Consider the following 9,700-nt stretch of genomic DNA (forward strand, 5'->3'; position numbering starts at 1 on the left):
TGTAACGCGTTAGTCCCAACACTGGTTATCTGTAACTCAGTTTTCTTCGTTTGTTACCATCGAGGCCTGAAACTATCAGCTTCATAATAAAGGTCACCTTTGTTTGGTAATCTGAGTCCTGCTTTGCAAGGGCGGCTGTAGCTCAGGCGGTAGAGCTGAACATCTACTGATGTTCAATTCCTGGCTTCCCCTAGTCTGCTTATCACATGTTCTTGGGCAAGATACTAACCCCAAATTGCTCTCCGAGGCATCCATCGGAGTATGAATGTGTGTGTGAATGTTTGTCACAAAGCACTAAGAAAAATGCGGTAGTGTGAATGGGTGAATGCACAAGTTGTGTGAAGCGCTCAGAAGAGTAGAAAAAGTGCTGTATAAGAACCATTTAGCATGTGGGTCTGCTTTTTGAACTGACTCTGAACACAATCACATGATCTTGGTTGGTAACATGTGCTGTTCAACACAAACATCATTATTACAGTGTTTCAATCATTGTTTCACATCAGTTTGTTTTATTTTATTGTGTTTACATGTAGTCAGAGGCTGAGGTCAGTGTGCATCTGCACATATATGTCAAAGCAAGACAAAGAACAGTCTGCAGAATAAATGAGTTCCTGCTTTACTTTGAAATGACAACAGATAATAAATATAACTTTGAATTTATCTATGAATTTAATTGTTCTTTAGTTGGTGAAACATAAAGGTCTTTAGTCTCACTTCAGCCACACACTGAGTCATTTCCTGTGTTTGGGTCTCCACCACAAGGTGGAAACTTTCACAGGTCTGAGGTCAAAGGAGCCTTTTCACTATATGACTGCATGATGATGTTTCAGCTAAGAGTCAAATAAAATAAAAACATTTTAATGCAGCCTAAAGTAAGAATTTAATTTTAATTCAGCAGTTAAACTGTCACGATCTGGTACAGGGATTCAAGCGCAGAGCGGTAAGGTATCTCCAAGGTGTGGTTTATTTACAGTGCAGTGCAATATATGTACAGTGAAGGGATCCAAAACTCCGGGGGGGGAAATCACAGGGTAACTCGCTCACGTCTTCTTCTCTCACACTCACACACTTTCCCGCAGCAGGGAGGTCGCAGGTCCGGGGGGGGATCTGAAGCAGACGAGAAGGCAGGTCACCAACTAATCACAAATCACGGATATGAAGCACAAGAGCTGTGAGAAAACTAACGTTAGGGGTACAATCATCCAGCGACGAGAGGATCTGTGTTCCAGCCTCAAATAGTGCTCCCGGTGATGATGGGTGAGTGTTGTCAGGTGTGTGTGTGGGCCAAGGGCGGGAGCCCACAGTGAGCTCCGCCCAGGCAGAGAGGGAGAAAACAGCAACAGCAATTGTAGCCTTGTGGGGCCGACCGGGCAGGCACGGAGACCATGACAGTACCCCCCCCTCAACGGGAGCCTCCCGGTGACCCACCAGGCTTACCTGGATGCCTGCGGTGGAAGTCCCGGAGCATGGCACCATCCAGGACAGCAGCTCGAGGCACCCAGGAGCGTTCCTCTATCCCGTAGCCCTCCCAGTCAACCAGGTACTGAAAACCCCGACCCCGGCGCCGGGAGTCCATGATGCGGGTGATATTGTAGACCAGCTGACCATCCACGAGCCGGGGGGGCGGCGGGGCCCTGGAGGGAGGGCACAACGGGCTGGAGAGCACCGGCTTGACCTGAGACACATGAAAGACATTGTGAATGCGCATGTTGCGCGGCAGCTTGAGGCGGACAGACACAGGGTTCACAATGGCCTCAACAGGAAAAGGGCCAATAAACTGAGGAGACAGCTTCTTCGACTCAGTCCGTAGCGGCACAAAACGGGTAGCCAGCCATACTCGTTGACCGATGGTGTACACGGGGGCCGGTGTCCGGTGACGGTCAGCGAGGGTCTTGTTCCGCTCCTTAGTACGGAGCAGGGCAGCCTGAGTCGCCCGCCAGGCACGACGGCACCCGCGGAGGTGAGCCTGTACAGAAGGAACGGAGTGCTCACCTTCGATGGCCGGGAGCAAAGGTGGTTGATAGCCCAGGGACGCTTCGAAGGGAGACCTGCCCGTGGCGGAGGATGTGTGGCTGTTGTGGGCGTATTCGATCCATGGAAGCTGTTCACTCCAGGTCGATTGGTTGTGCGAAGTGACACAGCGGAGGGCAGCTTCCAGCTCCTGGTTGGCCCGCTCCGATTGCCCGTTACTCTGTGGATGGAAACCGGAAGACAGACTGACCTTGGCCCCCAGTGCGGAGCAGAACTCCCTCCAAACACGGGACGTGAATTGCGGCCCCCTATCCGAGACGATGTCCTCGGGGATCCCGTGAAGACGGAACACATGGGAGGTGAGGAGCCGGGCCGTCTCCAAGGCCGAGGGGAGCTTCGGGAGGGCGACGAAGTGTGCAGCTTTGGAGAAACGATCGATAATGGTAAGTATGGTGGTGTTACCAGCGGAGGGCGGCAGGCCCGTGACAAAGTCCAAAGAAACATGGGACCATGGTCGAGCTGGTGTAGGGAGAGGCTGCAGAAGACCCGGCGGAGGGCGGTTCGAAAGCTTATTCCGGGCGCAGGTCGAACAGGCGGCTACATACTCCTTGGCATCCCTAGTCATAGCAGGCCACCAGAAGTAACGTCGGAGGAACGAGCAGGTGCGGAGGACCCCAGGATGGCATGAAAAGCGGGCGGTGTGAGCCCACTGGAGAACCTGAGAGCGGACGGCTGAAGGAACGAAGAGGCGACCGGGTGGACCAGTGCCAGGATCCGGTTCGGTCTCCTGCGCCTCTTGGATGAGCCCCTCGATCTCCCAGGAGATGGCTCCAATTACGCAGGCGGCCGGGAGGACAGGCTCAGGGTCCGAGTCCTCCCCAGTGATGGAGAATTGCCTGGACAGGGCGTCTGGCTTCACGTTCCGTGTTCCTGGCCTGTAGGTGATAGTGAAGTCAAAACGAGCGAAAAACAGTGCCCACCTGGCTTGCCGGGAATTGAGACGTCTAGCCGAGCGCAGGTACTCCAGATTCTTGTGATCCGTCCAGACGATGAATGGTTGTGCTGCTCCCTCCAACCAATGTCTCCACTCCTCCAGGGCCAGCTTGACGGCCAGAAGCTCCCGGTCCCCGATGTCATAGTTACACTCTGCTGGGGAGAGACGGCGAGAATAAAAGGCACACGGGTGCAGCTTACCGTCCATCCAGTGCTTTAAGTGGGCCGGTACGCGCCGGTACTCAGTACCGCCACTTCTAAATATAGCTCTTGAGAGTACCGCCACCTCTCCATGCGCCCAGAACGTGCTTTTAGCGTACCGGTACTCTCATTTGCACATCTGTTATAATCGTTTGGCTGCGCTGCCGCTTTTCAGAGCGCCCTTCACAAGCACGCTTCCTAATTCGTCCCACCGAGAGCAGAGACTACATTACCCATACACCAATGTGTTTTACAAGTGAAAAGCGCATGCGTCGCTTTTGCCGTTGTCATGTCAACAACTCAACGTGGTCCGGAGAGGTTGTGTAAAACGCGCAAACAGCTGCTCTGTTAAAATACAAAAACAATGAACACTTAATATGCTCTCCTGGCTTCAGACTCTGAGTAGTAAAAGAACAAGGTCAGAATCAGAGGACTCGCTGGCTGACACCCCACCAAGCCAGAATGATATCGCTGCAGGTCAGATGAAAGCTGCACTAGTGCCGCAGCCGCGGACGACGGCACTTTTTGCGACGACGAGGACGAGAATGACACCATTTCTACCGATGACAACAGCCGCGTTAGCGAGCATGAGTGGCCAGAATGTTGGTCCCAAGCACAAGTCCGGTATTTCTCCACAAATTACAAGTGGCTGATCAGCAGAAATCAAAAGTTGGGTTGTAGTGTGTGTAGTCAAGTTTGTGCTCGTGTGGACATGCAGCAAGGGCAGAGAGTGTCGCAGGAGTGGAGTGGGTGCTTAATCTCGTCTTTTGGAAGGGACAAGGCTGCACAACAAAACTCACTACGAAAAAAAATAAAAGAGCACAGAGACTCAATTTATCACAAGAAAGCAGTTGAAATAAAAGAGAAGGCAACACAAATACAATGCAAAAACACATTGAAGATATGAGAAAGGCTGACTACGCTTCAACTTGCAATGTGTTTAGAACAGCTTATAAGATTGGCAAGCATGGGCGTGCCTTTACAGACATGCCAATAGATGTCCAGTTGCAAGTCTTAAATGGTGTCAAGATGGGCAGAGTTTTGCACTCTAATAACTCATGTGCAAATATACTGGATCACATTGCAGCTGAAATGAAAAAGAAGGTAATCAATGACATAGTGATGAATGAAAGAAAATTGTGTGTGCTCATTGATGAATCCACTACAATAAGTGGAAAGTCTGTGCTTGTCGTGTGCCTGCGGTCAGCTATTTCCAGTGAAAATCCAGACACAATATTTTTTGAACTGATTGAGCTGCAGGGGACCACAGCAAAGGACATCACTGAAGCACTGTTAGGATGTCTTCATAATAATGGCTTTGACCCTCACTACCTACAGGAACATTTGTTGGCATTTGCTTGTGATGGAGCCTCAGTGATGCTTGGGAGGAAAGCAGGAGTTGCTGCGCAGCTTTGTTCCAAATTCCCTTACCTGTTTGTCTGGCATTGTTCCAATCACAGACTAGAACTGGCAGTTTGTGATGTTTTGAAGGAGGTAGGAGGAATCAACCACTTTAAAATATTCTTAGATCAGCTTTACTCCCTCTACCATGCGTCACCAAAAAAACCAAAGGGAGTTAACCGAGAGTGCTCACAATGTTGGACAACGTCTCCTTGTGATAGGCTGTGTTTTATCAGTGCGTTGGGTTGCTTCAAGTGAGAGAACAGTGAAAGCAGTATGGGAGAACTACCAAGCTCTGCAGGTACACTTTACAAGTGCTGCTGCTGATACCAGCAGGGACTCAAGAGAGAGAGCAAAATACAAAGGACTCAATGATGTTCTCACTACTGTTTCTTTTGTGGTCAATCTTGGCATCATGTATGATGCTCTCACAGAACTCAGTGACCTCTCAAGAATGCTCCAGAGACGGGACATGACTTTGGATCAAGCCGACAGGCAGCTGGACCGACAAATCCGGGTGTTTGAGTCAATGGTATCCACACCTGGTCCCTACACACAAACTGCCATTGAAGCTGAAAAGGAGAAAATCTTCAGAAATGTATGCCTGCATGAAAATCAGAGGGTTATAAAAATCAACCATGGCCAATTTTTCCATAGCCTGGCTGAAAATGTTAAGTGCAGGATGACTCCAACAACTCCCTCGCATGTCAGTAAAACCTCATCTGAAAAGACAGATAGTCACCTCCTCTCAGACATCAAGGTCCTCCAGTCTGACTCCTGGCCTGCATCTCTAGATATTCAATATGGGGATGCAGTGGTCAGACATTTGTCAGAGATTCAGAGTTGGGGAGAGGGAAAGTGTCCTAGGATTTAGGGAGTATAAAGACCTTAAAGCTTCCAAGACACCAGCAGCCCTGAAGCCGCTTCTTACAGCTGTCCACACCATTGCAGTATCAACAAGTGAATGCGAGCGAGCTTTCAGCTCAATGAATGATACTTTGACAGATAAAAGAAACTCTCTCGACATCAAAAGGCTTTCAAATATGATTTTCCTGAAATGCAACGGACCACCCTTGGATCAGTTTAACGCACAAACATATGTGCAGACATGGCTGGCACTAGGGAGGAGAAGTGCAGCATCCACAAACTGCGAAGCCCAAAGTGAAAGGAAAGTGGAGCCCAAAACGTGCTGGAGCCTTTTCTAGGTAAAATGATTTGTACAGTATTTCTCATTTTTCATTTGGTGTACTGTGATTGTATTTTGCTGAATCTGCTTTTGTATATTTTTCAGGGGTAAAGAAATAAACCATCTTCAAGACTCAAGATTATATTCTACTGTTCTATGGTTATTATGTTTGGGTTGCTTCAAGTGAGAGAACAGTGAAAGTAGTATGGGAGAACTACCAAGCTCTGCAGGTACACTTTACAAGTGCTGCTGCTGATACCAGCAGGGACTCAAGAGAGAGAGCAAAATACAAATTATTTTATAATTTATTTTATATACATTTTGTGTAAAAAACAAAACAAAAAAACTTTACAAGTGCTGCTGCTGATAGCAGCAGTGACTCAAGAGAGAGCAAAATACAAATTAGTTTATAATTTATTTTATGTACATTTTGTTAAAAAAAAATTTCAATACCTTTTTGCACATTTTATTTATGTTCAGTAGCTCTTTCTAGCTCAAGCAAATCCACAAACTAATAAAATGATTTATTATTTTGTATAAGGTTGTCTGTTGACTGTTGTATATAAAACCCATTCAATATAGTTGTTGTTACCTCAGGGGAGGCGAAAAAAAATAGAGTACCGGCACCTCTTTTGGGCCACTTAAAGCACTGCGTCCATCTGTTGAGACAGAACTGCCCCAACCCCGGAGTCCGACGCGTCCACTTCCACAACGAACTGCCGTGTAAGGTCCGGTTGCCGGAGTATGGGAGCGGTGGTGAACCTGTCCTTGAGCAGGGCGAAGGCTCGCTGAGCGGCAGAATCCCACTGGAAGGGAACCTTGGGAGAGGTGAGTTTAGTGAGAGGGAGAGCGATTCTGCTGAAATCACGAATGAACCGTCTGTAAAAGTTGGCGAATCCCAAAAAACGTTGCACTTGGCGGCGATCAGGAGGAGTAGGCCATTCCACCACAGCCCGCACTTTCTCCGGATCAGTCCGCAAGTCCCCCTTCTCGATAATGTGGCCCAGAAAACTCACTGACGCCACGTGGAAATCGCACTTCTCCCCCTTCACAAAGAGCCGGTTCTCCAGAAGGCGTAGCAGGACCTGCCGGACATGGACCTTGTGCTCCTCGAGTGTCTTAGAAAAGATCAAGATGTCATCCAAGTACACAAATACACAACGGTTAACAAAAATCACGAAGGACATCATTAACCATCGCCTGAAACACTGCGGGGGCGTTAGTCAGCCCAAACGGCATCACAAGATACTCAAAGTGGCCCCGATGCGTATTGAACGCGGTCTTCCACTCATCCCCCTCCCTGATGCGCACCAGGTGGTAAGCGTTGCGCAGATCCAGCTTGGTAAAGACGGTCATGCCTTGAAGCAGTTCAAAGGCGGAGGAAAGCAACGGCAAAGGGTATTTGTTCTTAACAGTGATCTGATTAAGGCCCCGAAAGTCAATACACGGCCGCAGCGAACCATCCTTCTTATCCACGAAAAAAAACCCAGCCGCGACAGGGGAAGAGGAGGGGCGAATCAACCCTGCCGCCAGCGACTCCGAGATGTAGCGCTCCATAGCATCCCTCTCAGGCCGGGAGAGGCTGTACAGGCGGCTAGACGGCAGCGGAGCTCCAGGAAGAAGATCGACGGCACAATCGTACGGGCGGTGCGGGGGAAGGGACCGCGCCCGATCCTAACAAAAAACATCCCGCAGATCATGATAAACCCGCGGAACCATCGAGAGGTCCGGGGCATCCGACGGCGAGGCCGTGGGTGGGAGCGAAACGGGGGAAGCCGCAGCCCGGAGGCAGTTCATATGGCAGGCCACACTCCAACCTAGTACGGCACCCTTCTCCCAGTCGATATGCGGGTTGTGGAGGACAAGCCAGGGGTGACCCAGAACCAGCGGAGTGAGAGGAGCCTTAAACGAAAAAAAACAAATCCTTTCTGCGTGATTGCCAGAGAGAGATAATGAAAGGAATTCAGAAACATGAGTGATGTCAGGCAGGCGCTGGCCCGACAGTGCGTGAACGCGGAGGGGGCGTGACAGAGGCTCCAAGGCGATGTTCAGTTTGGCGGCGAGTGAGGTGTCAATAAAGTTCTGCTCAGCCCCAGAGTCAATGAGAACGGAGAGAGAATGAGAAACAGTCCGAACACGCAGAGTAGCCGGCAAAAGAAGCCTGGGGAGAGGGCTTTCACTCGACAGATCGCCCACCAGCACCCTCACGATCACTGGTGAGCGCGCCCTTTTGCCAGCGTTGGGCAGGAGGAGACAGAGTGGCCTTTACGGCTGCAATAAACGCACTCACCGGAGGCAAGACGGCGCTGGCGCTCCGCGGGCGACAGCCGTGAGCGCCCAAGCTGCATGGGCTCTTCCCCATCCCCGGTGTCGGCGTCACACGACCCATGGGCTGCAGTAGGGGTCCCACAAAAGTCCAGCGGGGCATGCCCCGAACGCGCGCGTGCGCTCCGATGTGCGCGCACCTGATCGTCCACCCGCATACACAAAACCAGAAGCGCATCCAGGGAGGAAGGCAGTTCACGGAGCATTAGTTCATTCTTTATTTCCTCATTAATATTAGTGAGCAATGCACTTTTAAGGGCCTCTTCCCCCCATTTCGCCTGTTCAGCCAAGGTAGAAAAGTCAATAGAAAAATCAGCCATGCTGCGTTTACCTTGTTTAAGCGCAAGCAAGCGCTGGCCGGCGGTGGCAGTTGTGGCTTTCCTGTCAAACACACCTTTAAACTTAGTAAGAAAGTCAGAAAAGGTGATGTCCGGCTCCGCCTGAAGCGCAGCTTGAGCCCAGGTTAGAGCACGGTCCTGGAGTAACTGGACGATATAAGCGATTTTCGCACCATCGGTAGAAAAGGTTTGCGGTTGCTGGCGAAACTGAAGGGCACACTGAGTGAGAAAACCAGCACATTTATCAATCTCTCCCGTGAAAGCCCTGGGAGTAGGGAGGAATCTGTCAACGTGAACAGGTGGCGCGACACTTACAGCTGGAACTGGCGCCTCCAACGGAGGAGCGGCGACCAGAGGAGCGGCCGGTAGCGGTGTTAGCCGAGCCACGGCCTGTGTGAGGTTCGCGAGCTCTGCTCGAAGGTGAATGAACATCTGCTCGTGGCGTGCCAGCATCGCGGCCAAAGTGGCGAGGGTGGGAGTCGAGACCGCTGGGTCTGCTGAATCCATTTCCGTGGCTGGATGATTCTGTCACGATCTGGTACAGGGATTCAAGCGCAGAGCGGTAAGGTATCTCCAAGGTGTGGTTTATTTACAGTGCAGTGCAATATATGTACAGTGAAGGGATCCAAAACTCCGGGGGGGGGAAATCACAGGGTAACTCGCTCACGTCTTCTTCTCTCACACTCACACACTTTCCCGCAGCAGGGAGGTCGCAGGTCCGGGGGGGGATCTGAAGCAGACGAGAAGGCAGGTCACCAACTAATCACAAATCACGGATATGAAGCACAAGAGCTGTGAGAAAACTAACGTTAGGGGTACAATCATCCAGCGACGAGAGGATCTGTGTTCCAGCCTCAAATAGTGCTCCCGGTGATGATGGGTGAGTGTTGTCAGGTGTGTGTGTGGGCCAAGGGCGGGAGCCCACAGTGAGCTCCGCCCAGGCAGAGAGGGAGAAAACAGCAACAGCAATTGTAGCCTTGTGGGGCCGACCGGGCAGGCACGGAGACCATGACAGTAACAATCAAAAAGAGATATACATATATATATATATATATATATATATATATACACACATATACATATATATATATATATATATATATATATATATATATATATATATATATATATATATATATATATATATATATATACACATATACATATATATATATATTTTTTAAAGGCTTTAGTGAAAATACAGGCACCGAAGTAGAAAAGCTGTTTTGGTATATTCACTCTCAGTGACTCCCAGTCTGCAGAAACCTGCCAGGATACAAATATT

At 49.9% G+C, this 9,700-nt stretch overlaps 1 long non-coding RNA gene and 1 pseudogene across 1 annotated transcript; both read left to right on the forward strand.

Moving 5' to 3' along the window:
• The first annotated feature begins 3,408 nt into the window (after positions 1-3,408).
• Positions 3,409-4,978, forward strand: LOC146714750 (E3 SUMO-protein ligase KIAA1586-like; annotated as a pseudogene).
• A 429-nt stretch (positions 4,979-5,407) lies between these two features.
• On the forward strand, positions 5,408-6,348 carry LOC146714751 (uncharacterized). Its single transcript, XR_014918853.1, has 2 exons — positions 5,408-5,771; positions 5,858-6,348. It is a non-coding gene; the product is annotated as an uncharacterized LOC146714751 (long non-coding RNA).
• Positions 6,349-9,700: the final 3,352 nt, after the last annotated feature.

The sequence above is a fragment of the Copadichromis virginalis genome, linkage group LG3 (genome assembly GCF_057382275.1).
Source record: "Copadichromis virginalis isolate Kocher_CV1m ecotype Utaka linkage group LG3, C_Virginalis_male_GT1.1, whole genome shotgun sequence".
In the NCBI taxonomy this organism is placed as follows: domain Eukaryota; kingdom Metazoa; phylum Chordata; class Actinopteri; order Cichliformes; family Cichlidae; genus Copadichromis; species Copadichromis virginalis.